At 43.8% G+C, this 27,774-nt stretch overlaps 1 pseudogene; it reads left to right on the forward strand.

Moving 5' to 3' along the window:
- Nucleotides 1-27,774, forward strand: part of LOC124265021 — a 126,340-nt pseudogene that overhangs the window by 29,698 nt on the left and 68,868 nt on the right.

A 27,774-nucleotide genomic window follows, 5' to 3' on the forward strand; every position in this document is an offset into this window, starting at 1 on the left:
TAGTTTGATAAAGATCACGTTGATCTGAATGGAGTGGACACTTCTCACTGGAGGCTGAACATATGCATGTATTAAGATATTTCAATAAAGGCCGTAAATATCCAATACCACATCCTGACGATGGCCACACATGCATGTTCACATCTTGCAGGAAGCCAAAGATCTTCAGCCTTGATCTTCAGCCTCAGGTGAAACTCATGGCTGTGTCGGTCTCTAGCATGTGGTGTGTTGGCAACACCTGTGTGAACCTCTGGCCAGACAGAAGCATGTGATATATGATGGCCAAAGTCTTAGAGATTATTGTCTCACACTGATGTTAGTCTGTTGTTTGTGGGAAGTGGATCTTGTAATAGATCCATCATCAGCTCTCTGCTTTTACTTCATTATTTTCAGAGAGATTAGAGTCCCATGATTTGAAATGTCATCTGAGATGTAGGGAACACTCTGCACAATTCATAACCAGCCACCGCACGATGCAGTTGGCTTCAAAAATATTTATGCAATATAGAGCATTATACACCTCAAACCAGTCATCTTGTCTTGCAACTGAAGAATAGAGAGATGTTATATAATGCTTCCCTTCCCCAGGCTGTGTGCTGCTCCGATGGTGCCCACTGCTGCCCCAATGGGACCACATGTGACATGCCACATGGCAAATGTAATGCAGCAGGGGGCGTGTCTGTTCCTTGGCTCAAGAAACGTCCAGCAATAAAGAAAGTGAAGGATGTAATGTGTGACCCTAGTCATTTCTGTCCAGGCAACGACACATGTTGTAAACGATTGGATGGAACATGGGGATGTTGCTCCTTTCCTAAGGTGATTACTGCATGGAGGTACAAGCTGGCCACACCTGGCATGTTGTTGGGATCAGTCGGTCGTGATTAACAATCACTTCAGTGTAAACTTTGGCAGTATAATTATCTTGATATAATTTGGACAGGATGCAGATTATAATTGAGCATGGCCATATTGCATGCAGAATCTGTAGATGGACACAGCTTAGAATGAGTCTTCGATGAACACCTCTTAGGATGAGTCTGTAGGTGAACACCTCTTAGGGGCGAGTATGTAGATGAACACATCTTATGATGAGTATGTAGATGAACACATCTTAGGATGAGTATGTAGATGAACACATCTTAGGATGAGTATGTAGATGAACACTTTTAGGATGAGTGTGTAGATGAACACATCTTAGGATGAGTATGTAGATGGACACACCTTAGGATGAGTATGTAGATGAACACATCTTAGGATGAGTCTCTAGATGCACACATCTTAGGATGAGTGTGTAGATGCACACATCTTAGGATGAGTCTGTAGATGAACACATCTTAGGATGAGTCTTCAGATGCAGACATCTTAGGATGAGTATGTAGATAGACACATCTTAGGATGGGTATGTAGATAGATGCATCTTTGGATGAGTCTGTAGATGAACACATTTTAGGATGAGTCTGTAGATGGACACATCTTAGGATGAGTCTCTAGATGCACACATCTTAGGATGAGTCTCTCAGATGCACACATCTTAGGATGAGTCTGTAGATGCACACATCTTAGGATGAGTCTCTAGATGAACACATCGTAGGATGAGTGTGTAGATTGAAACACCTTAGAATGAGTGTGTAGATACACACATCTTAGGATGAGTCTCTAGATGCACACATCTTAGGATGAGTCTGTAGATGAACACATCTTAGGATGAGTCTCTAGATGAACACATCGTAGGATGAGTGTGTAGATTGAAACACCTTAGAATGAGTGTGTAGATACACACATCTTAGGATGAGTCTCTAGATGAACACATAGTAAACACATCATTAGGGATGAGATTGAAACACCTTAGGATGAGATGTGAACACATCTTAGGATGAGTGTAGATACACACATCTTAGGATGAGTGTGTAGATGCACACATCTTAGGATGAGTGTGAGTGAACACATCTAGATGCACACATCTTAGGATGAGTGTGTAGCTGCACACATCTTAGGATGAGTGTGTAGATGGACATATCTCATTGTAAGCCTCTCCATAGGAGATGATCCTTAGTGACTGTGTACATTGGACATGTGTCTCTAGAAGCTGAACATTTGCTTGCATTACTCTGTTCAGTGAGGACTGTAAATGTTGATGGCCACCTTCATTGAAGGCAATGGATATGTATCACCACACCAGGATCACAAATGCATATCAAGGATACAGTCCACTGTGTTTATACCAAGTACCTGTCTCTAGAAAATTGACATCATGTGGAGTTCATTGTGTAACTCACTTCCTTACTTACTCAGTAGCTAGTCGTCTGGTATGAGAGCACCACAAAGACCCACAGATGTTATATAATGCTTCCCTTCCCCAGGCTGTGTGCTGCTCCGATGGCGCCCACTGCTGCCCCAATGGGACCACATGTGACATACCACATGGCAAATGTAATGCAGCAAGGGGCGTGTCTGTTCCTTGGCTCAAGAAACGTCCAGCAATAAAGAAAGTGAAGGATGTAATGTGTGACCCTAGTCATTTCTGTCCAGGCAACGACACGTGTTGTAAACGATTGGATGGAACATGGGGATGTTGCTCCTTTCCTAAGGTGATTACTGCATGGAGGTACAAGCTGGCCACACCTGGCATGTTGTTGGATCAGTCGGTCGTGATTAACAATCACTTCAGTGTAAACTTTGGCAGTATAATTATCTTGATATAATTTGGACAGGATGCAGATTATAATTGAGCATGGCCATATTGCATGCAGAATCTGTAGATGGACACAGCTTAGAATGAGTCTTTCAATGAACACCTCTTAGGATGAGTCTGTAGATGAACACCTTTAAGGATGAGTCTGTAGATGAACACACCATGTAGTATGAGTCAGTAGATTCACATATCTTAAGATGAGTATGTAGATGAACATATCTTAGGATGAGTATGTAGATGAACACATCTTAGGATGAGTATGTAGGTGAACACCTCTTAGGATGATTATATAGATGAACACATCTTAGGATAAGTATGTAGATGAACATATCTTAGGATGAGTCTGTAGATGAACACATCTTAGGATAAGTATGTAGATGAGTCTGTAGATGAACACATCTTAGGATGAGTATGTAGATGAACACATCTTAGGATGAGTATGTAGATGAACACATCTTAGTATGAATATGTAGATGGACACATCTTAGGATGAGTCTGTAGATGAAAACATCTCACTGTAAGTCTGTTAATGGACATAACTCACTGTAAACCTCTCTACAGGATATTATCGTCCTAAATGCATTGGACATGTGTCACTAGAAGCTGAAAAAACATTTGCTTGCATTACTCTGTTCAGTGAAGGCGAAACATGGACCACATTCAGTGAAGGCGCATAAAATTCAAGGTGCTTACAACATGCTATCTACATCTCTTCTTAACCTGAAGAGCCCAACACTGCTCAATCTTACATGATTCATCTCTTCTTAACAACCATAGACCAACTAAAAAGAACCCTTAACAACCAGATCACTCAAGATCACAAGAAAGATCTGCTTATCACCAGACCATCCAGGACCAAATACGGGGACCGCTGCTTTGAATGTGCAGCTCCCATGCTATGGAACAACCTCCCTATGTCGCTAAAATCCGCCCCAAGTCTACAAACTTTTCGAAAACATTTAAAGACATATCTATTTAAAATGAAATAGACTGAACTGCACAAGCGCCTGTGAGCAGACTAGCTGGAACTCGGCGCTATAGAAGTAGATTATTATTATTATTAATATTAAGGCAATGGATATGCATGATCACACCAGGAGGACAAGGAGAAATACTCGCATCACTCAGTATCATTAATACATGCATGGACTTGTCCCACACAACAGGCTGTGAAGATGCATGATCATGATGCTCTTTATTTACACACTGACAAGTACTTCTTTAGGTCAGTGGCTGCATGAAGGTCATTGACCCCCTCTTACTTGATGGTGAAAAGATATATCCCTCTTACAATGTGCAGATATGTGTATACGTTTTGAGATTTGTCTCTGGAGCCTATTTATTTATATCCTCTTGTAATGGAAGAGGTCACTGGATTGTCTGCTCCAGACTTGATTATTTACAGACCGCTGCCATATAGCTGGAATATTGTTGAATGCAGCAAAAACAACAAGATTTAGTTACTTCATGGAAATATCTCATAGGGACAAAAGGCATGTTTGAGACAAACATCACTTGATTTCAGCATTAATATTTTCCACTTGAGGCTACATATGTATTGAGGAGTATCTCATTTGATCTAAGAATGCATGCACCTCACTGGAGGCCGCACAGATGTTGAGATGTATCTCGCTTGATATCTCCATAGATTCATCATTTTGAGTACCTCACACTCATTGGGACACATCTCACTTGATATCAGCATGAATGCATCTCTCCAGAAGAAGAATGAGGACTATTTGTATGGATATACAACTTCTTTATTCTGTATAGGCAACGTTTCTATGTGGAAACGTCGTTTATACCAGATGCCAGCCACTGGAAAATTGTCGTCATGTGGAATTCATCATGTAACTCACTCCCTCACTGACTTCCTCACTCACTCTGTAGCTAGTCGTCTGGTATGAGAGCACCACGAAGACCCACAGACGTTATTCAATGCTTCCATTCCCCAGGCTGTGTGCTGCTCCGATGGTGCCCACTGCTGCCCCAATGGGACCACATGTGACATGCCACATGGCAAATGCAATGCAGCAGGTGGCGTGTCTGTTCCTTGGCTCAAGAAACGTCCCGCTGGCCAGAAGATGACTGTCATTGAGATGAACATTGGGCATCAACCGTAAAACAACAAAATTCCCAGATGACAGATGATTTTTATTCTTGTGATGACATTCTTACTGACTGTCCAGAACTGTCACAGATTCATCTTGAAGCGAAAGGAGTTTCTTTTATTCATGTTTTATTTGTCTTCTAACTATTCACCTCATGAAAATGATAGTGAAGGACCACAGTTAAACCAATACTGATTTGTGTTAACTCAAGACTCCATGTTACATATGTGATTGGCTGATGCACAAACCACTTAGCATTAACCTCACCATCTGGTACAGGATCTTAGCATTAACTTCACCATCTGGTACAGGATCTTAGGAAGATTAGAATTGTATTACTGGTATGTCATTGTATTTTGTAATCTCAAAACTATGTGAGTACATTCATTTCCATATTCGATGAACTGGGTTGAATCGGCATGAAGGGGAGGGGGAATGGATGGATTCCCCTCACTGGTACAATGCATGGCGCCGATTTATTGTGTCCTTGTTGGTGATATTGCTGGAATATAGTTCAGAGCAGCGCAAAATCTCACCCAGAGCTCCAGATAAGATTTAGCTCATGTGGGTACTGTACCCACTGTACTTTTTTGGAGTGGGTATTATGAATGTTGAGTGGGTATTTCATTTTCACGTTACCCACTGCTTTCAGTTTCATTTTACTCACTAAGTATTATGTCATTAAGTAAGTTTACTAAGCAGGTATGTCCCACCATGATGTCATACCTAATCAAAACCAACTTAAATATAATGGAAATGATTTCATAAAAAATCACTCATCCTATACTGACAGTACAACACTTGTCCTATACTAACAGTACAACTTGATAGCAATCGATGTCTTTTTCATTACGCCAGTTGCGATTTTTATAATATATATTCCGTGACGATTTGTTTTAAACTTTTAGCATGATCTAACATTTTAAATTAATGGTCCAGACTTAACAATTATTTTTCAATGCGCCATTGGAAATTTTCTGGATCGTATTTTACCCGGATCACGCTTGGCTTATCTGGGCCTCTGCTCACCCATCCTCTCGATCTCTCTATCCTTGTCTCTGTTACATCAGGGTAGTATATTGGTTAAAGTGTTCGCTCACCACGCCAAAGACCTGGGTTTGATTCTCCACATGGGTACCATGTGTGAAACCCATTTCTGGTGTCCCCTGCCATGATATTGCTGGAATATTGCTAAAAACAGCGTAAACCCACACTCAGCCAGTCCTAAAAGCCTACACAAGTTTGCTTATTGCCTTGTACAGATTGTATGACATTACTGGTAGGTCATGGTTACCCTTTACCTTTTTTATGAACACCTGGTGTCATCTCTGATTTCTCACAATACTTTACCTTTTGCGCCCTATGGAATCTGTTTGGGCACATGATTGAGACTAGTTCTGTCATGTTTAATTAAATTTTACTGAACTTAAAGTCATCTGTTACCTGAAAACACATGCTGGATGAATCAACCACTCAAAAATAGTCAATGACATGAATATGTTTAAATAGCAATAATATTTTCATTTCCGAATGTTATGATAGGATGTGCAAAATATATGAGGCAAATATTCATCTTCAGCCCTTGACCTTTGATCCGTTCAGCGAAATAATTCCAAACACTTTGCTACTGAACTGATACTTTGGGAACTCGCTTTCACAAACATCGCATTCACTGGATACATGTTTACAAATGTTATTGTTATATCATAGTAATATGCACATTATATGTTGAGTGTCATTTTCATTTTGGCATCCATGACACCTTTCTGTGGTAACATGCCAGTACTCCTGCTGTCTTTGCAAGCATAGTCATATTTGTAAGTTTCCTCCTGTAATTCTCATACTGAAAGGAATAAATATTTCTTAGAAAGGATTGGTTGCTACACAATACTGTGTAATTGTATGTAAATATGTCTGTATTTTCTTAAATATCCTTTATGTGAAGTGATGTAAATAAACTTCTTTTGACATGTACAAGTGTTCATCAATGAATCTTACATGATTAGCTTGTTTTCTCTCCACAACTGTGTCATTCGTAACTTTGACACTTGATCTTGATTTCTGGCATATCATCAGTCACTGGAATGTCTTCACATCACTGGTGTCATGTGCCTTATCTGTAATGTCTTCACATCACTGGTGTCATATGCCTTATCTGTAATGTCTTCACATCACTGGTGTCATATGCCTTATCTGTAATGTCTTCACATCACTGGTGTCATATGCCTTATCTGTAATGTCTTCACATCACTGGTGTCATGTGCCTTATCTGTAATGTCTTCACATCACTGGTGTCATATGCCTTATCTGTAATGTCTTCACATCACTGGTGTCATATGCCTTGTCTGTAATGTCTTCACATCACTGGTGTCATGTGCCTTATCTGTAATGTCTTCACATCACTGGTGTCATATGCCTTATCTGTAATGTCTTCACATCACTGGTGTCATATGCCTTATCTGTAATGTCTTCACATGAAGGACATCACTTTGCCTTATCTGTAATGTCTTCACATCACTGGTGTCATATGCCTTATCTGTAATGTCTTCACATCACTGGTGTCATATGCCTTATCTGTAATGTCTTCACATCACTGGTGTCATATGCCTTATCTGTAATGTCTTCACATCACTGGTGTCATATCTGTAATGTCTTCACATCATCACTGGTGTCATATGCCTTATCTGTAATGTCTTCACATCACTGGTGTCATATGCCTTATCTGTAATGTCTTCACATCACTGGTGTCATATGCCTTATCTGTAATGTCTTCACATCAAGGGGTGTCATATGCCTTATCTGTAATGTCTTCACATCACTTTCCGCGGTGTCATATCACCTTATCTGTAATGTCTTCACATCAAGGGTGTCACCTTCACTTGGTCTGTAATGTCTTCACATCAAGGGTGTCACCTCACTTGGTCTGTAATGTCTTCACATCAAGGGTGTCACTTCACTTGGTCTGTAATGTCTTCACATCAAGGGTGTCACTTCACTTTGTCCGTAATGTCTTCACATCAAGGGTGTCACTTCACTTGGTCTGTAATGTCTTCACATCAAGGGTGTCACTTCACATGGTCTGTAATGTCTTCACATCAAGGGTGTCACTTCACTTGGTCTGTAATGTCTTCACATCAAGGGTGTCACTTGGTCTGTCACATGATCTGTAATGTCTTCACATCAAGGGTGTCACTTCACTTGGTCTGTAATGTCTTCACATTGTCACTTCACTTGGTCTGTAATGTCTTCACATCAAGGGTGTCACTTCACTTTGTCTGTAATTTCTTCACATCAAGGGTGTCACTGTCACTTCACATGTCTGTAATTTCTTCACATCAAGGGTGTCACTTCACTTGGTCTGTAATGTCTTCACATCAAGGGTGTCACTTCACTTGGTCTGTAATGTCTTCACATCAAGCGTGTCACTTCACTTGCTCTGTAATGCCTTCACATCAAGGGTCTCACTTCACTTGGTTTATAATGTCCTAACATCTAGTGGTTATCCGATTAATTGGAAATAATCGAAGATTGGTCGATTAATTGAAGTGACTAAGCGACCAAACAAGCGAGCATGTTTACTCATGATCAAACACAAACAATTCTGGAACACTTGTTTTCATTGACAATATTTTGCACAAGGTTGGTTTTGTCTGTTACATTTCATAAGCACTACAAGCTCGTTCCTAGTCATGATTGTATTTATCTTACAGACTCCAAGAAATTTATGTTCCTAACATACTAGTCATCCTTTAAAGATTTGAAATTTTGCCAGAAAACCCAAAAGAACTACATGTTTTTTCCATATTTTTATGTGCATTAGCAAATTTCATTAAGGATGCTAACCAAATTCTTTCGATGATTGATCGGTAGTAATAAACCAATCATCAATTATGAGATTTTAACCAATTCCCAACACTACTAACATCACATATCCCACTGATGTCTGCATGATTGTGACATGGGGATTAAGGCTGAACCATGTGCAGGTAACAGACCCACACAAGGCCACAGGTGTGGAGATACCCATCACACACAAGGCTACAGGTGTGCAGGTACACATCACACATGTGCCTACAGGTGTGCAGATACCCATCACACACAAGGCCAGAGGTGTGCAGATACCCATCACACACAAGGCTACAGGTGTGCAGATACCCATCACACACAAGGCTACAGGTGTGCAGGTACCCACCACACACAAGGCTACAGGTGTGCAGGTACACATCACACACAAGGCTACAGGTGTGCAGGTACCCACCACACATTAGGCTACAGGTGTGCAGGTACACACCACACACAAGGCTACATGTGTGCAGGTACACACCACACACAAGGCAACAGGTGTGCAGGTACACACCACACACAAGGCTACAGGTGTGCAGGTACCCACCACACATTAGGCTACAGGTGTGCAGGTACCCACCACACTGGGGCTACAGGTGTGCAGGTACACATCACACACAAGGCTACAGGTGTGCAGGTACACACAAGGCAACAGGTGTGCAGGTACCCACCACACACAAGGCTACAGGTGTGCAGGTACCCACCTCACACAAGGCTACAGGTGTGCAGGTACACACCTCACACTAGGCTACAGGTGTGCAGGTGCATTAGGGTACAGGTGTGCCACACACACAAGGCTGGGTGTGCAGATACAAGGCAACACACAAGGCTACAGGTGTGCAGGTACCCACCACACATTAGGCTACAGGTGTGCAGGTACCAACCACACAAGGCTACAGGTGTGCAGGTACACATCACACACAAGGCTACAGGTGTGCAGGTACCCACCACACAAGGCAACAGGTGTGCAGGTACCCATAAACACATAATTTTTCTCAAGTTTCTGAGCACACTTGCTCAAGTGTAATAACGTCATTATTATCCATTTTATTATCCATTTATTAAAATGGACTCCGTCTGTGTGTGCGTGCGTGCGTCCGTCCGTCCGTCCGTGCACATTTGTCTTTTCCGGAGCAGAACTCTGAAACCGTTCATTATTTCTTCACCAAACTTGGCACATACATAGATCTGGTGGTGTACTGGTGCCTTTTGGTAGTTTTGGAATTCTGAATAAAATATTTTTGGCATTTCCATGGCAACAAGTTTGACTTAGACTGAAATTAGTGGTAGTGCTCTTTTCCGGAGCAGAACTCTAAAACCGTTCATTATTTCTTCACCACACTTGGCACATACATAGATCAGGTGGTGTACTGGTGCCTTTTGGTAGTTTTGGATTTCTGAATAAAATATTTTTGGCGTTTCCATGGCAACAAGTTTGACTTAGACTAAAATTGGTGGTTGTGCTCTTTTCCGGAGCAGAACTCTAAAACTGTTCACTATTTCTTCACCAAACTTGGCACATACATAGATCTGGTGGTGTACTGGTGCCTTTTGGTAGTTTTGGTATTCTGAATAAAATATTTTTGGCATTTCCATGGCAACAAGTTTGACTTAGACTCCTTTCTGGAGCAGAACTTTAAAAACCTTTCAATACTCTCCTTCCACTTTTCTATATACACACCTAAATATTTGACATAATCATAACTCAAGAACATAATCATGAAGAGTATTTTGCCATTGCGGGGGATATTGCTGACTTTGTCTTCTTGTTCATCTTCATTTGTGCAGTAAACCTCGGTAAGCCAGTGTGACGGCCCTCTTCATTGATGCTACGTTCAATTGTTTAATTGACGACAAAATACAGAAACAATGGTTACTAGGCAAAAGTGATATGTGCACATGTGTACATATGCTATATATGACACTGCTTATGTGTCACCATATGGGTAATAAATGTTGCTATTAACCTTCTAGTAACTCACAGGCAGCTCGGGTTGTCTGGAGTATTAATAATCAGATTTTGATTTCAGTGTCCAACGAGCAATCAGACAGATGGATGGTGGGCGCTATATAAATAAATTATTATTATTATTATTATTATTATTATTATTAATAGTTTAGGGATGACTCTGTAGTGAAGACTGAGGTGTTTTAAATGTTTGTGGTATATTGAAAAATCTTTGTGATCCCTTGGTTTCATTTAGAACAGCTGTCCTCTGCCCTATTCTTTCACTAGCAGGGATTTTAATATTACCTTTACCTTACATATTTTCAGTTTATAAAGCTGCTTACCCCCATCAAGGAAGGGCGGTGGGATATCCTAGTGGTTAAGGCATAGTTATTCACAAGAAGACTCGGTTCGATTCCCCTCATGGGTACAATGTGTGAAGCTCATTTCTGGTGTCCCCTGCCGGATATTGCTGGAATATTGCTAAAAGCGGCGTAAATCTTAACTCACTCGCTCACTCACTCTGTTTCCAGGCTGTGTGTTGCCCAGATAAAGTCCACTGCTGCCCTTCTGGAACTACCTGTGACTCATCAGCTGGCAGGTGTAACAGACAGGATGGAATCACACTTCCCTGGATGAAGAGGACTTCCTCTAGCCAGTCATCAGGAGGAATCGTTATTACTGACCCTGGTGCAGAGAGTGACCAGATGAGACACAAGACCTTGATACATGTCGAGGTAATACTGGCTTAGCTGTGTTTCCTGTAAATCCTGGCTTAAGTGTGTTTCCTGTAAATCCTGGCTTAACTGTGTTTCCTGTAAATACTGGCTTAACTGTGTTTCCTGTAAATACTGGCTTAACTGTGTTTCCTGTAAATACTGGCTTAGCTGTCTTTCCTGTAAATACTGGCTTAGCTGTTTTCATGTAAATACTGGCTGAGCTGTTTTCATGTAAATACTGTCTTAACTCTCTTTTCCTGTCAATACCGATTTAGCTGTTTTTCCTGTAAATACCGATTTAGCTGTTTTTCCTGTAAATACTGGCTTAAATGTTATTCCTGTAAATACTGGCTTAACTGTTTTTCTACTGCAGGTGGGAGTTCCAGTTGAATACCTTTTGGCTGAGCTTCTCTGTTAAATGCATATTTTGTTCTACAGAAGAAAGAAGCGTTGGTGGTGTGTCCTGGGGGTCAGACAGAGTGTCCATCAAGCTCCACCTGTTGTAAGCTGGCGTCAGGAAGCTGGGGCTGCTGCCCATTGCCACAGGTAACATTCCATTCTCCTTTCACAGCACATCGTACAGACCTTAAACTGTTGTTGGAGATGGGGTAGCCATGGTTAAAACATTCGCTTATCACACCAAACACTCAGGTCCAATTCTCCATATTGCTACAACGAAGCCAATTTCATGTGTCCAATGATCAAGTAAGCCGTATGTTCTAATGACATCAGAATGTTCTGGCATTTTTGTAGTCAATGGAAAAAAACCAAAACACTCAAGTTTAATTCGTGAATATCCGGATTAGAATGGTTTCAGGAACCCATGCATATTGTTAGCAGTATTGACCATTTTCAGGATCTCTGGCTTGATGCATGTCATTATATCCCCATTGTGATAATAATAATAACAATAGTGCATTTTTATAGTGCTATTTCCAAACATAAGGATGCTCAAAGCGTTAGTGTTGGGAATTGGTTAAAATCTCATAATTGATGATTGGTTCATTACCACCGATCAATCATCGAAAATAATTGGTTAGCGTCATTTATGAAATTTGTTAATGCACAAAAAAATAAGGAAAAAATACATGTAGTTATTTTGGGGGATTTGGGCAAAATTTCACATCTCTAAAGGATGACTAGTTAGGAACATAAATGTCTTGGTGTCTTTAAGATAAATTCAATCAAGACTTTTACCGAGCTCATAATGCTTATGAAATGTAACAGACAAAACCAACCTTGTGAAAATTATTGTTGATGAAAACAAGTGTTCCAGTGTTAGTCATTGTGTTTGATTATGAGAAAACATGATCGATTGCTTGTTCCAGTGTTAGTCACTGCGACCAATCTTCGATTTTTTCCATTAATCGGACCACCACTACAAAGTGCACAAACATGGTTTGATATTAACAGTCAGGGAAAGCTTGGCAGAAGAGGAAAGTTTTTAGTAAGGATTTAAAGGATGACAACGATTGAGAGTCTTTGAGTTCTTGGGGCAGATTATTCCACTCAGTTGCTACGGCATATGCAAATGATCTGTGACCGTAGTGGACAGTGTTTGTATTTGTGTATCTCATTGCTCATAATGTCAGTTACTTGGTTGCCTGGTCCAAACTCGATTTTACACAGGCTAAGGTCAAATAGTCTGAACATACCCAAGTGCAGTGTTAACCACCAACAGACAACCAAAGAACCTTTAAACTGTCCCAGAAATCTTAATATTTTTCCTTATCCTGACTCATGCTTATTTGCTTGTCTCCTTCCTCTTGCGAACACCAGTGGAACACTTGTATCTCCTATTGAAGCTCCCTTCAATAAAAACAGACGTAAAATCACCACTCACCAAGAGTTATCTGTCTGGCCGTTTTGGCGAGAAAGCGGCGCCACCGTACTCCCATGCTTCACTCTCTCCTTCTTCGCCCTGTGGGCAGGTTGTGAGAGCGCCTTTGTCACCTATACGGCACTATATCCTTTAATTACTTAAGTTATTCTCCTCTATTCTACTTTTATAGAGGTTTAGTTAGTATTCTTCAACAATATGGTTTGATATTTAATCGTATTTAGCACTGTTTATTCACGGAATTGTCCGTGTTTGTTCAGTTGTTTACATTTCATGAAAACCTATTTTCGTTGTAGGTTTAGGTTCGCTGCTGCAGACCCGCATTGACTGTGCCCTAGCTGCACAACAACATGTACTTCCAGCTATAGCTGTAATCTTTATCAGCATTTAATAGAAATTCAAATTAATAAATAATTTTTCTCTGTACTTAGACGTACTACCGACAAATCCAGGTGACTTTACAAGTCATGGATAAACTGGCTGAGTCCTTCACAAGCTGTCTACTGCTGTCAGACGACTTACTATGTTGGCTTCTACAGCGTAGGACCCCTCAACGCAGACGTAGAAGAAGAAGACATCCTCTACGCAGAATGAAGCCTCACAGATATCGTCCCGATGGCAGTGAGATGACTTCATGTTGAGCCGCTGCTGATCATCCCAGAGATACAGCAAGCAGTCCGAGGTCGGCAGATGAGCGATCCCTGAACCATATCACTATCAACGCAGAGAGGGCAGCTCTACAATCATCGCAGACGATGAAAAGGAAGCCATACTCTACCCAGAGAAGGCTTCACACCCCTCAGATGACGACCAACTCTACGGGGACGTCTGCGCAGACTACAAGGACTTTCTGTCCCGATGATGGAACAGGGACTCTACGATGATCAACCGATCATCATCCCAGAGATTCATCCCAAGAAAAGACCAGTCTCAGCTACGGTGACTTCAGCGCAGATCTCCACTCAACCCGAGGTATCTACACTGACAACAGATGAGCGTCCTGTGGGCCACGTCGCTATCACCGTAGAAAGGGCAGCGCTGCTACCACCGCAGACCTTCAACCCGGGGGACGTTATGCAGCAGTTCTCTCAACATATCATGGAGATGATGGAGCAGTGTTACGGCCTGGACAAAGAGGTCCCGAGCCTTCGCGAAGGCTCCAACGCAGACGTCGTCTCTGAGGGACCCTCCATCATCGTGACATCTGGCAGCAGATCTACACTGCAGGACCAGCCTGCGCGAAGGTCGACTCAACCATCCCCTGCGGCGGACTCGGACGATCAGCATCCGCGAAAGCATTCGCGAAGGACGTCTCGGTCATCACCTGCTACGGATTCGGACGATCAGCATTTGCGAAGGCGTTCGCGAAGGAGGAATCGCCCATCCCTGGATACAGAATCGGATGACCAGCGTTCGCGAAGGACTAGTCGCCATTCCCCAGATGCGGAATCATTCGCGAAAGACTTCAGATATAGTATCCAAGACATCTTCCGCATCACGCAGATTGTCGAGGGATGCGCCGAGACATTCGCGAACCCACAGTCACTCATCTCCGCGCAGGTCACCCTACAGACGCAGTTCGCCGGGCCACTCGCCACGCCCACTTCACTCCGATCTCCATGCAGGTCTCCACGCAGGTCATCACGCAGGTCTCCACGCAGATCCCCAACGAAGCAGAGACATCGCAGTACTCAGTCTCTCAACTGAATGCTACATGCCGTCAACAAGCCTGCGAGAAGGCATTCGCGCAGGCCATCTACAACACAGAGACGACGCAGTACATAGATTCTCAACAGAACGCTACATGCCGTCTCCGAGCCTGCGCGAAGGCATTCACACAGGCCATCTACAAGCGCAGAGAAGTCGCGTGCTGGCTTTGCTTCTTCTTAAAGAACGCTACACATGTCGTCACCGAGCCTGCGCGAAGGCATTACAACGCGACGTTGCTACTTAGCTTCTTAACAGAGGCGCTACATGTCGTCTACAACTTGCGGCGAAGGGCGAGCTATCCTCAGAGACCGTCAACAGATGATGAGCCTAATAAAGGATCTTTCAGGCCGACTACCTACATCAAGGGCATCAAAGACGCCTCGCAGATCATCACGGGAATCACCATTTCTGAATATATTGCCAGGTAGGCAATCCCAGACTACGAGATGATTACCTACATGCAAGGCGCCATACAGTCACACCAGGCCGACCACCATGCAGATCGCTACGCAGATCTTCAAGGTTATTAACGACTGGACCTAGCGTCACCCTAGAAGAGAAAGATCTTTGTCGGCACACAGACTAAAGGGCATGTCATAAAGTTCAAGAGGGGTACTCTTGTCCGAATTCATAACCGCACGAATCTTCAGACTGAATCCAGGACGGGATTCACATAGATTGATATATCTACTTTAGAAGACTCATGGCCTTATAGAGATCTTCACTTCCGTATAGATCTGCAAATATTCTCACTGGCGTGGTTCAACAGCAGCCTTGCTAAGGCTAGGTAACTACATATTCGATCAGCGATTCCCTGGTAGAATTTCCAACAAAGTTCAGCATTAAATTCTACAATTCTGACGGCTTCATTGAGATAGATGTATGCAGTCTACAAGAACAGCACTGACAGCATGCAGATTTCAGCTGATCATCTGTATAAAGGGCGACGACATTATCTTTAGAACTGAAGTAACAGTCACAGCAGCCAGGAAAACAGCCTACCTACATCGGTATTACGCGGCGAAATATTTCCGGCGGTTACCATTCAACCCTCGATACACGTGGTCACTCGTGTAACTCCGGAAGGCTACGGACAAGACCGAGAGGTCATCAGATATCAACAGCTGCACTAGATTCTACAAGGATCTTTTTCCTGCTACACCGGTTACATCACAGCGCGGCGAGCCAAAGGAATCAAAATGCTTTATTTTGATTGAACCATCAGAGACAACGGCCCTGCGCAGAGGTCGGCCGTAGTTCACAGGTCAAGAAGTGGGTTACAAGTGACGACAACCTGTCAGCGATAGAGGAAGGCCTCAATTACAGTCCAGTTAGGCCTACGTGATTTGGCTGTCTTCACGAGGTAAAAGACCTTCATTGTCATCATTGCAGCAATTCATCAGATGAATTGCAGCAACATACGTTGGACAGGCCTTGGGTGCCGGCAGCCAGGCGACTTTATATAGACTTCACACCGATGGCAGTCACGGAGCTGGACGTCGCTTCATTTCCCTTACGGACACGGCAAGGGTTTCAAGATCGTAGGATATAGATACAAGTCCTTGTATCTCAAGCACTACTCTCTCCGTTATTACTACGAAGTGGCAGAGTCTGTTGGTTCTTCTCACGTCAGCACAAGACGTGACACGCAGAGGGAGTCTACCACTACACCCACTACAAGTCTTCGTGAATGTATGACTGGACGATCCGGACCCCTTCGGACTCCCGGACAGATTAAATCCATATCTAATATGGTGGACTCAGAGATCAGTGGGTCGCAGACGCACCTATTTAGCAGAGCCGGAGTATAAGACACATTTCTATGTGGACGCATCTCTCCAAGATTGGGGAGTACACCTCGACAACGATGTGTCAGCTGGGATATAGACCAGAGCAGAGAAGATCTGCACTTCCACATGCTGGGAATGAAAGCAGTGATAAACGCCATACTCCACTGGACCAGCATTTTATAGAATGCTCATCTGACGGTACGTACAGTCACCTCCTCAGTGGCGTTCTACATCCACAGAAGGATCAACAAGGTCGGCAAACCTTCTGGACCACTGCTTTCCACTGGCCAGCATAACAGTCAACCTGAAGGTCCACATCAGAGCATGCCACATTCTGAGCGCTAAGAATGTGATAGCAGATGCACTATCCTGTCCAACGCAGCCATTCTCAACAGACTGGATGCTACATCCGGAGATCTTCAAACAGATCATACGAGAGATGGGCGCACCATTAATAGACCTCTTCGCCACAAAGGTCAACTGAGAACTTTCGTCTCACTAATACCAGATCCACAGGCATGGGCAACGGACACGCTAAGCATCTCCTGGCAAGGACTAAACGCTTACGCGTTTCCACCACCAGCTCTAATACTGAGGGTGAAAATCAGTCAGAGACCTACAACTACTTGAGGCGCGTCTTACTGGCCAGCGAGAATATGGTTCCCTATTCTCATACAAGACCTAGAACTGCCTCAACTGCAACTACCAGATTGGACGAATCTACTAGTACATCCTCACACAAAGCAGGCGCACGGCAACCCAGAGGTGTTCCGGCTACACATGTGGATTGTATCAAGGCATGCTTGAACAAGAGAGGATTTTCCGCCAGGGCAGCGAAAGCAGTCACACTAGCTTTACGCAAGTCTACATGCAACTTGTATGACGACAAGTGGCGACACTTTGAGACATATGCTTCGAGGACCGGCTTCACATCCATGAAAGTGACACATCCTCAAGTGGCGGACTACCTTTGTCGCCTAGACAAACGAAGCGGTTAAAAGAGTCAACACTCTCAACATACCTAGCGGCATTGAGCTCAGTTATCGCTATGAGGACAAGTGCAACTGACGAAAGTACCAGAGTTACTGGCCTTACTACGCCCTTTTAATTGGAGGACCAACAACAGAGATTTAAACACTCTGACTAGGGACCCCAACGTAGTTCTACGACATCTCACTAGGGACATCTACAAACCATCACAAAGAACATCATTTGAGTTCTTGACGCACAAGACACTGTTCCTGAGAGTTTTAGCAACAGCAGCAAGGATGTCGGAAATCCATGCTCTGGACTTCGAGAGAACACAATTTGATGGAAATCAAAACATCGTGCAAATGGGACTTCATAGCAAGAATCAACTGCCAGGTCATCCAGACAGACAGTTCCACGTCCCAACACTATCATCAGTCCTTGGCCCACAGGATTCGCAGGACCTATCCTTGTGGCCAGTGAGAGCATTGCAAGTCTACCTACAAGATCTAGATCCAGGAGACGGAAATTCAAGTGTCTTTCGTCCCGATATCGACAGCGACACAGACGGAGGTCTTCCGCACTAAGATATCAAGCTGGATCAGAACTGTCATACTTTGGGCCTACAAAGCAGCAGGATTTGATCCTCCAAGAGCCTCCAACCCACATGAAGTTAGAGCTCTGGCGTCAACGCTCGCTCTACATGGGAATCGCTCTATCAAGACGATAATGGAGGGCTGCTTCAGGAAATTGGACATGGTGTTTATCACCCAATACCTGAGGGACATCGCCACCGAGGACGGCTCTGGCATTCACCATTTCGGCCCACTTGTTGTAGCACAACAATTGACAGTCCCACAAAGGCGCTGAGACGGAGTCTCGCCCTTTTATCACATGACTTGCAAAAGCCTACACTCAGGAGAGTTCAGCTTTAGAGTCTATATGCACGTCTATATAGACTAGCATAAGTGATATGACCCAGTACTTGTAAAGACATATTCGTACAGGAAAGGGTCGCTTCTCCACTTGATGCTCGCATCAAGAGATGGAATTGCAAAATCCACTTGAAATGTTAACAGAAGCAAGGACCAAAAGTTAACAATTTAACAAGTTAACAACAGAAGTGCTACCAGGAAGTTCCCATAGGGGGGTATGCAAGACGTAAATCACTACATGAAATCCAGAAGTAGCTTGACCCACCACCAAATCCGTTGGATTCTACAAGCAAATAAGCATGAGTCAGGATAAGGAAAAATATGTAATTTTCTGAATAAAATTGATATTTTATACTTATCCTGACTCATGAGGTAAGCCCTCCCAACCTCCCCGCTAGACACTTTGGATTTCCCTGTAAATTAAAGTGTCGGGCTCATAATTCGGAGAGAGTGAAGCGTGGGAGTACGGTGGCGCCGCTTTCCCGCCAAAATGGCCAGACAGATAACTCTTGGTGAGTGGTGATTTTACGTCTGTTTTTATTGAAGGGAGCTTCAATAGGAGATACAAGTGTTCCACTGGTGTTCGCAAGAGGAAGGAGACAAGCAAATAAGCATGAGTCTGGATAAGTATAAAATATCAATTTTATTCAGAAAATTACATGTTTACGTTATGAATACATTTTACACCCGTATACCCACAGGCTGTGTGCTGCTCTGACCATGTCCACTGCTGTCCATCTGGGACGACCTGTGACGTCAGTCAGGGCAGTTGTAACAAGGACGGCATCAGCATCACCTGGGAAGACAAAAGGCCAGCTCGGGCCAGGAAGATGCAGCACAGTGATGGACAAGCCAAGCATCCTAGCCCAGACAAGAATGACCCCAAACCTCTTGGCAATGTGATGTGTCCAGACAAAAAGTCCAGTTGTCCTGACAACAGCTCATGCTGCTCAATCACACAAACCCAGTTTGGCTGCTGTCCTCATCCTAAGGTAATTTCACAACATTTATCATCACTCCAGGGTCCAGGTTATGGAATTTTGACATGTATACTCTTAGTGACAACATGTATTGGCGTCCTCCAGCCATGATAAGCGGGAATGAGACTAAAAGTGACGCAAAACTGTATTCACTCATTGCTTTATCTATTGTAGGCAGTGTGTTGTACTTTTAACATGGGGTGTGATGTACTAATAATCATAAAAATAGGTCATCTTCTATAGCGCGCAGTCTCCAAACTCCAAGTGATTGCTCGCGGTGCTTAATCAGAATCTGATGATTATTACCACGGAATAACCCAAGCTGCCTGTTAGGAGCTAGAAGGCTATAGTCACATGACTTTATCCAACCAGGTACCCATTTTCTGCTGGGTGAACAGAGGCAATTTTGAAAAACTCACTTGCCTAAGATGAGACCACATGTATTACATGTGCTTCGTTGTGGGGCAGGACTGAAGTCCTAGAAACTCTCAGGAGTCAAGCTGCTAAACACGGTCACCCATCCAAGGACTGTCCAAGCTCGATGTTGCTTAACTTCAACTGATTCGTGACCTGAGCTCTGTGCACAGGACCACACGCCACCACCTACTAGCAAAACTTTAGGGTGTGCTGTATTGATCACATTAAATTTCAGGGCATGTACTGATCAGGTCAAATTGCAGGTCATGTCTTGTAGTAATGACATCATATTGCAGGGCGTGTGTTGTTCTGATCACATCCACTGCTGTCCAGAGAACACAACCTGTAATGTTGCTCTCAAGAAATGTTTGCAAGGAGATGCGATGATTGATTGGTTTGAGAGAACTCCTGCAAAGGGTTCAGAGAAGCCAAGCCATGGCGCGGAGTCTCACTATGCTGTTATGTGTCCTGATGGGCATTCGGAGTGTCCTGATGGTTACACATGCTGTAAACTTAACACAGACTCCTATGGTTGTTGTCCTCTGCCTGATGTGAGTATCTGTGTGTAACCCTTGCTTAGTGCATGCAACAAAGAAAACCATCCGATACACAACCATCCACGTTTTGTCAACCTCCACCATTCCAGCTTGTCAAATCCTGCCCATGTAGCCATTGTGTTAGTCATCAAACACAAACTTTCCTTACATTGCGTCAAACCCTGTCAGTGTCATCAACACAAACTCATGTCAAACTCAGCACCTGGCATCAACACAAACTCCTGTCAAACATTGCCACTGGCATCAACACACACTCCTGTCAAACCCTGCCACTGGCATCAACACAAACTCCTGTCAAACATTGCCACTGGCATCACACAAACTCCTGTCAAACCATGTAACTGACATCAACACAAACTCCTGTCAAAACCCTGCCACTGGCATCAACACAAACTCCTGTTAAACCCTGCCACTGGCATCAACACAAACTCATGTCAAACTCAGCACCTGGCATCAACACAAACTCCTGTCAAACATTGCCACTGGCATCAACACACACTCCTGTCAAACCCTGCCACTGGCATCAACACAAACTGCTGTCAAACATTGCCACTGGCATCACACAAACTCCTGTCAAACCATGTAACTGACATCAACACAAACTCCTGTCAAAACCCTGCCACTGGCATCAACACAAACTCCTGTCAAACATTGCCACTAGCATCAACACAAACTCCTGTCAAACCCTGCCACTGACATTAACACAAACTCCTGTCAAACTCTGCCATTGGCATCAACACAAACTCCTGTCAAACGCTGCCACTGGCATCAACACAAATTCCTGTCAAACCCCGTCACTGACATCACCACAAACTCCTGTCAAACATTGTCACTGGCATCAACACAAACTCCTGTCAAACCGATCACCTCCCTGGTGGAGTGGTTAGAGCGTCCGCCTGGAGAGCGGAAGGTCGCGGGTTCAACCCCCGACCGCGTCATACCAAAAGATGTTAAAATATGGTACTTGTTGGTCCCTGCCTGGCGCTCGGCATTAATGAGTACAGTGGGCTAGCACTATAAAACCAGCTTCAGTCTGGGCTAGTACAAGAAGCCGCACATACACATGCATGCACGTCGTCATATGAGCGAATTATTCTCAAGCACGACGTTACACCCAATTTCACCTATCCTCACCTCACTGGCATCAACACAAACCCATATCAAACTAGACCACCTCCGTGGTGTAGTGGTTAGAGCGTCCGCCCGGAGAGCGGAAGGTCGCGGGTTCGATCCCCAACCGCGTCATACCAAAAGACGTTAAAATATGGTACTTGTTGGTCCCTGCCTGGCGTTCGGCATTAATGGGTACAACAAGGACTAGTCGGCTCGGAGTCAGTATAATGTGTCTGAGTGGGGTATTCATACTTCACTGCAGTGTGGTATCTCAGTGGGATAGCACTATAAAACCAGCTTAAGTCTGGGCTAGTACAAGCAGCTGCACATACACATACACACGCATGCACGTCATATAAGCGAAATATTCTCAAGCACGACGTTCAACCTAACCACACCACTACCACTCACAGTGATCATGTCCTGATATACGGAACATAAAAATGCCAATACCTTCCCAGTCCTCCAACACAGTGATACAACCGCTGCTGCTGCTGCTGCTGCTAAATTATCAAACCCTGCATCTGCAATATGCAGAATTGAACACCACCATGCTCTATCATTGAAGATGAAGTGAAAGCTGGTACAGTCACTGTAACAGAGGGCATATAATGAATCAGACTATAGGTCTGGAGTTCCTCGATTACAGTAGTCTCCAGTATCATCTGTTGATCAATTAATTCTGTATGATCAGTGCTTAAAGCTTGATTATTTTCAGGTGGAGACTTGGCTCCTCGCAAGTATTATTTCTTGGTGCTTTATTTTGTAAGGAGCCACTCATACTTTAAAGGCACCATTTTTGTTCGGGCTTACACAATCATTTTTAGGGAAAGTAGACAAGATGTAACACATTCTATTTGTCAGAATTATTATTAACAATAACTGCCTTTCGAGAGCCAATCTAAAGGAATCAAGCACTTGATAGCTGCTGCTTCTGTTTGTTGTGATCATGCTTGTACATTCATCGCCTGGATTGTCTGGTTCAGACACAATTAGGAAGGTCGCGAGTTTGGGATACGTCATACCTAAGAGCGTTAAAAAATGGTACGTTGGTCCCTGTCGGCTCGGCATGAATGGTTACAACAAGGACTGGTCGGCTTCCGAATTGAGTATAATGCTGAGTTGTATTCATGCTTCACTGGGCATGGTATCTCAGTGAGCTAGCAGTTATCGACCAGCCAGTCTGGGCTGGTACACAGCTGTACACATACTTGTATGTACGCGTTGTCATATGAAGCGAAGATTCTCAAGCATGGCGTTAAAGCCCAATTTCACCTCACCTCTCGATTCACTGGGCTCTGTTCAGTTTAACTTCTGGCACAGTATTCTTGTATAGAACCCGTGAAGATTCGGGTTAGAATTGATCTTCGGTAACCCATGCTTTGCGTAAGAGTCTAGCGGGATCGAGTGCATTTGTCCAGTCCATCCATATAGCTGGAATATTGCTGAGGATGGCTTAAAAACTGAACTCACTCACTCACTCTTGCATAGATCTGAGAAACATGATTGGACTGGGGAGATTAGCATGGTTTACTTCATCCCTTTTATTTTGTGATGGACATGTTGGATAAAAAAATTGCTCTTGAAAATGCATCAACTTAGTATATTATTTTGAAAAAGGGCCCTAGTGACTTTGGGGATTCAGAATTTGAGATATGGGCTTGTTTCTTATCAAGTGTTTGCATTACAGGTAGCATTGGCCTGAAGGGTAAATATTATGTTCAGGGACTATGAAGCATTACGGTGTTTGTGTGTTTGTTTGTTTAACCCCTCACTCACCAATATTTCAGTTGTATGGCAGGTAAAAATTAATTTTCAGCAACATATGGTTGCTATAAGAGGTGACTAACAAGATCAGGTGATCAGACTTGCGACCTTGGTTGACACATGTCATTGTATCCCAGTTGTATACATTGATGATCATGCTGTTGATCACTGGATTGTCTGGTTCAGACACAATTATTTACACACCGCCGCCATCACACTCCGGCACAGCGATGACTTAACATAACATCACAGCCACGGGCTAATTTGCATATCACGTGACCGGACTTTTCTCTTGTTTGTAATCAAACGCGCATATTCATAATAAGAAGAGACTGGACTCACGAAAGCTTTTCGGCACTCTCTTCATAATGTTTTACATTGTTACATATATATTCTTCCACAACTGCGACAGTTAGGTCTATGACAGTACATATTTAGATATCAACCTGGCTGCATCGTTTGCTTTCCGTGAAAGCCGATTACCCATGCGTGGAGCCGTTACAACCTATGTAAACAAAGGATCGCCCCTGCATAAATCAAAATAGTGTTACATGTTTTTGGATATTGTCTCAGTGAAACTAAACCATTCTATTAAAGATGTTTAGTTAGATGTGTGAACTCAGGTCAAAATAAAAGAGTGAAAGAAATCTGTACATTATATTGAATGGACATTGCAAGATGTGACGAATCGTCACATTTTTTTGGCCTGTGGCAGAGATACTATGCTGGCTGGCCGCACAGAACTCTGAGTAGGAGATTGCGACGCCATACAACTGACATATTGATGAGTGCGGTGGTAAACAACAAACAGACAAAATGTAGTTCCATCTGAAGTCAGTTTTGTCATTGCCACAGAGTTTGTTTGACATGTTTGGCGTTTACTTTTCAGGTACATAACTAAGTCAGTCCCGGGAAGATCAATGGCATGACAATGAAGAGTCAAACAGATCGATGGATGAATCAGAACATAACTCCTACATGATGTTTGTTCCAGGCTGTGTGTTGTTCAGGCGGGATCCACTGCTGCCCAGAGTTCATGACCTGCAACCTGACCTACGCAGACATGTGGCGGAGATACCGTCCAGATCTCCCTGCCCATGTACAGACATACCCCATCCCGACCCCTCCTAAAGCTAGCAGCATACAATGTGGTGGCGGCTTTGAATGTCAGATGGAACCACCTGTTGTAAGATGGCCACTGGCCAGTGGGGATGCTGCCCTATGCCAGAGGTAAGGGTGTGACAATTGTTTGATTAGCATTCTAATAGTTGGTGAGTCAATAATGAAGCATAGATTTTAGTGTAATATAATTCTAATTTTATGGATGACAACTTCTTGTGTATTGCACAGAGCGACATTTTGGTGTAGTTTAATAACAGTGTAAGAATCGGGCTCAAGAACGTGAAATCCATAAAGCTGTATGCTTCATTATTATGTGACAAGTTAACAGAAACATCGGTCCATCTGTGTTATTTCATGACAGTTCTAAACATTTTGAAGTTCAATTTCTTCTCCCAGCGACCAAAAAGAAGGAAAAAAAGGTCAATATAAATTTTGAAAATATATCATTTGGCCACTAATCGTAGCATTAATGTGATGTATTTGGGCACTTTGGAGCAACCTGTTTTCTTAGTGGAAAGATTTTGATATTGAATAAAATTAGCTATGAGAAGCCTATTTGCATTTGAATGGCAGAGATTAGTGCCCCTTGAAATCCATATCAACTGACTTAGGTACAACAGCTTTTAATACACTCGGGGGCGGTGGGGTAGCCTAGTGGTTCAAGCGTTATTTCGTCACGCCCGAAGACCGGGTTCGATTCCCCACATGGGCACAATGTGTGAAGCCCATTTCTGGTGTCCCCAGCCGTGATATTGCTGGAATATTGCTAAAAGCGTGAAACTAAACTCAGTCAGTTTAATACACTGACCCAAACTTGTCTATTTGCATCATTTTCAGTACATTTCAGTCCTAATGTACCAAATTTCAGTTAGTCTCCACACTGGTGGCCAAGCTGAGACTGATACTCTCTCCATTGGCTCTGGAGTTATTCCCTATTCACTTTCTTTGTGGAGAACCCTATCTACTCAAACCCTGTGAAAACTCAGTCCCTTTTAGAAAGTGGTCAGATGTAACATGTTATAATTAGGATTAAGCTTTCTTAGTAGGCGGTGGGTTAGCCCAGTGGTTAAAGCGTGCAGCTCATCATGCTGAAGACCAGGGTTTGATTCCCCATGTTGGTACAATGTGAAGCACTTTTCTAGTGTCCCCTGCTGTGATATTGCTGGAATATTGCTAAAACTAAACTCACTCACATCTAAGGTGTCCTGGCTTCCTCTGTTGCAGGCGTGTGTTGTTCGACAAGATCCATTGCTGCCCAAAGGAAGCACCTGCAGTACCGGCTCCTGTATATCTGGCGGCCTGGCCATCCCTGGGCAGTGAAGACATCGGCCACAAAGGCGGCCCTGAAGACTCGGATGTGGGCGTGTTCACCTGCACAGCGGCACACAGAAACAGTGCAATGGCGGAGACCGCGTGCTGTAAGGCTGCACAAGGGTACATGGCCTGTTGTACTTTCAGCAATGTGAGTCTGTCTTCTTGCAAAACACATCTTCTCGAGGCAAGAGTGTCCTCTAGCCTTTGTCAAAGTCTGGTTTTTCACCCTTGATGGAGGGCTGGGGTTAAAGCTTTCACTGGTCATTCTGAAGGCCCTGGTTCGATTCCTCACATCGATACAGTGTGTGAAGTCCATTTCTAGTGTCCCCTGCAGTGGTATTGCTGGAATTTTGCTTATTGCAGCATAAAACTCACTCACTCACACACTCACTCACTCATTCACTCACTCACTCCCTCCATACCTTTTTTATCCCACCGACATGCAATGTGGGGGGATATAGTTGACACCTTGTCAGTCTGTCCAACCGTCGGATTTAGTCTTAAAAGGGAAAGGTGGGCTTCGTTTCAGACATAACTCTAAAAACCTTTCAATCTCTTTCCGGAAAACTTTGCAGATATATGAGGTAGATCTCTACGTGGTGCCTTTTGCTATTTACAGATATTTTTCCTTATCCTGACTCATGCTCTTTTTGCTTGTCTTCTTCTTCTTGCGAACATAGTGGAACACTTGTATCTCCCTAATTGAAGCTCCCTTCAATGTAAAATCACTAATTAGTACTCACCACGAGTTACCTCCCTTCCACAAGCGCGGGAACGAGGGCGCCACCTCCACCCATGTGCCTCACTCTCTCCTTCTTTGCCCAGTGAGCTGGACGTGAGAGCGCCTGTGTCTCCCGACACACTATATCCTTTGATTATATTTAGTTAGTTACCTCGTATAGACATCTATAGAGGTTTAGCTAGTATCCTTCAACAATTATATATTGATATTTAGTCGTGTTTCTACTGTTTATTCACGGGACGCCGTGTTGTTTCAGTGGATTACGTTGATAAAAATTCTGTACTGTTGCACATTACGTTTTTTATTCTGCTGCTGATCCGCATTTAATATGCCCTAGCTGTACTGCGCCATGTTTCATTTTATTCCGCGTTGCAGTTCGCGGTACTAATTTATCAATTCTGCCTTTAATGAATAATTACTTTGCGTTTGAGGCAGCACAGCAGATAGGTGCGCGTATGCAGAGTCTAACCATGACTGATACACCTGAACCCTCGCCAGTCTACTGCTGTTGGTCGACCCCCCTCCGTCTGGTGTTCGCTAGAGTGGTGGGGCGTGGGGCGTGAGTCCGCCGCCTCAAGCGTCCTGCTTCCCCAGACATCCCATCGTCGCGGCGAAGACTAGACTAGGGTTTCTACTGCATCTCAAGCGTGACCTCTGAGGGGAAATCAGCGAAGTCTACTTGAACTTTCTCAGCGAGATTGTTCCCGTCGCGAGATTTGGGCCTGTATGATGATCAGCCGATCATCATACCTGATGTACATCAAAAGAATGACCGATGTCGGCAGCAGTGATGTCAGCGCAGATCAACATGCAGCCTGATGTACCAAGCGCTGATATTCTATGATCTTCCTGAGGGTCCGTGGCTACCAACACTCAGCAGACCGCACCCCAGGGCGGCGTCGACCTCTGAGGGAAATCAACGAAGTCTACTAGGACTTTCTCAACGAGATTGTTCCAGCAGCTGAACTGGGCCTCTCGATGATCAGCCGATCATCATCCCGGCGTCACGCCACAAGAAGCGACCGGAGACAGCTACAGTGACATCAGCAGAGATCGCCATGCAGCCTGATGTCTCTACACTGGCGTCAGGCGACTTCCCTGAGGGCCCCGCGCTAACATCGCGAATACGAGAGGGCACCCGACTTCGCCGTCGCAGACCATCCCAGATGAACTGTTGCAGGCGCCATCACCTTACCTCCGATCGA

This window comes from Haliotis rubra, unplaced genomic scaffold (assembly GCF_003918875.1).
Source record: "Haliotis rubra isolate DU_JTF1 unplaced genomic scaffold, ASM391887v1 Scf957, whole genome shotgun sequence".
NCBI classification, from domain to species: Eukaryota; Metazoa; Mollusca; class Gastropoda; order Lepetellida; family Haliotidae; genus Haliotis; species Haliotis rubra.